This window comes from Apis dorsata, unplaced genomic scaffold (genome assembly GCF_000469605.1).
Source record: "Apis dorsata unplaced genomic scaffold, Apis dorsata 1.3 scaffold_98, whole genome shotgun sequence".
NCBI classification, from domain to species: domain Eukaryota; kingdom Metazoa; phylum Arthropoda; class Insecta; order Hymenoptera; family Apidae; genus Apis; species Apis dorsata.
The window spans coordinates 323,101-325,487 of NW_006263396.1; the positions used below are offsets into that span (position 1 = coordinate 323,101).

General features: G+C 36.2%; 1 protein-coding gene across 2 annotated transcripts in view; it reads left to right on the top strand.

Annotated features, from left to right (window-relative positions):
• The window catches only part of LOC102679190, a 106,564-nt gene that overhangs the window by 60,509 nt on the left and 43,668 nt on the right, over positions 1–2,387 (top strand). The window lies entirely within an intron of this gene.

Genomic DNA, 2,387 nt, shown 5'->3' on the forward strand with positions numbered 1-2,387 from the left:
CTGATGGTAAGCCGACGAGTTGGATAGGATATTGTAGTTGTTATAGGATTATATAGAGATTTGTTGCATTTATTTCTTTATTTATTTTTTCTTCGTATATTGTTCATTCTATTGAAAATGAGATTTAAAATGCACTACAGATTCGGCCGATTATCGATTCGTATCGTTACATGATAACCTGAGATACGTTAGTTGAATTCCTACTTTATCGATAGGAATCTGCAACGCAGAGTGCAGTATCCTGCTAGACCGACAGTGAACAATCATCCTCTCTTCTTAACCTATACAGATATTCTACTCGAAATAATCATTAAATCTCCACTCTTGTCGCATCTTAAATAACAATTCACAAATACAGTTAGATTCCATATTTTTTTAATCTTCTCGACTTTTTCATTCTTCCTTCTCTTCCCATAAACTTTAAACGTCAAAGGTTTCACCCCAGCGATTTTCCGCCCCTCGTTTATCATCCCTCGCAGAACCCTTCTTTCAGGAAAAAAGTCTCTCTCCCCGTTGTATATCAGCGTAGTCGTCCAGAAAATTCAGTTTCACACGGACGAACCGTAGACAATCGACCTTCTCCAACATTTTTTTTTCACATCGCTTTAAATCATCCTTCCTCGCGAGAGTTTCTCACTCTCCCGACAAAATTCTCGTTCCCAGGCCGTTCGTGTTCGTGTGACGAATTCCCCCCGTGAACTTGTCCGCGACAAGTCGATTCTATCCCAAGGAAAGAGAGAAGGGATTTAGAGCGAGAGAGATAGCACGATACCCGGTTTGCTTTGTCGCCGATATCGCGCGGATTTACGCCGAGCTCTCCTCTGTCAGAGACGCAATATCAGCTAGATTTCCTTTCCACCCTCCTTGAAACCGTTCGACCGTTCCCTTTGTCCCTTTGCCTCCGCTAACTTTCCTCTTCCTGGATATTATAGCTGTGTTTCGCGAAAACGACTCCTTGACGCCGTGTCGTTGAAAAAGACGACTGGTAAATTGATCTGTACGCGTTGTATGAATTTTTCTCGAGCTTTAATATAAGTTGAAGGGAAGAATTTATTTTAGTTTTTGGGTTAGATCTTGATGCTTTCTCTCTCTTTTTTTTTTTTTTTTTTTCTTTGCAGCTAATTCGGTTGGATTCGTTCCAGGATAAAGTGAATATTAACGAGTAAAGTTGGAGAGGGTTAAGGGTTGGATGTTTGGAATTAGGATACGAGATGTTGGAATTGGATAAAGTAGCGGGGTGGAAACTTACGATAATGAGGTCTCTGAAATTGCAAAGTTCCTTGATAACAAGTAATGGAAACGTTACGTGTTTCGATACATACGTATATCTCCGTTGAATTTGTCTTTTGAAAAATTATTGTTTTTCGAGAAATTGGATGAGAAATTGCAAATAAAAAATGCGTGATGATTTTTTAAACGTAACATTTTTTAAACTTCCCTCGCGTTTAATTCTCTCATGAATTTTGCAAGCCCGATACTAAATTCTTCGAGATTGCTTCGAGTTAACCAGTAAGCTCGAAATTCTAACAGTTTCAAAGTTGGAAAGTTAACAAAAAGTTAAACTTACTCGGTGTTCAAAACTTTGAAGCCGTAATCCCGACTTGTTAACTCTACGTGCATGAAACATAACAATATGAATATTTATCCAGAAATTTAACATTCTAGATACATCGAAGAGAAACAGCTTTTCAAAAAAAACAAGTCCATCGCGTTCTAATTCTTCTAATTCTTCCAGATAAATCTTCGCGTAAACAAATATAAACATTAACTTAAGAAAATTTCATTCTTAATGGGTTAAACTCACGTGACTTCCGCTCGAGGATATACATTTGGTTTGCACATCCCATTTTTCTTGGAAGACAACTAAGTCAATTTTAAGTCAAATTTCGAGTTGATTTATAGCTCCCTTCTCCTTCTTTTGTAGGATAAATGAACGTAGTAATGGTACGTTAAACATAAGTCGATGATTTCAAGTTGATTTAAAATTCCCTTCTCGTATGAACGTAGTAATACGTAAACGTAATAATGATGTGTTTTGAATATAATCGACAATATTTAAAGGAAGTAAGAATTTTCATAGAGTTTTGGAAGGCTAAAACGTAAGTCGATAATTTCCAATTGATCTAATGTCCCTTCTCCTTTCCTTCTCCTTTTGTAGGATAAATGAACGTAGTAATGATACATTTCAAATATAATCAAAGAAAGTAAGAATTTTTATAGAGTTTTCGATTTGGAAGGCCAAAACGTAAATCGATGATTTTCAATTGATTTAAAGCTCCCTTCTTTTAGAATAAGTGAACGTAGTAATGATATGTTTTGAATACAATCGACAATATTTAAAGGAAGTAAGAATTTTCATAGAGTTTTCGACTTGGAAGGCCAAAACA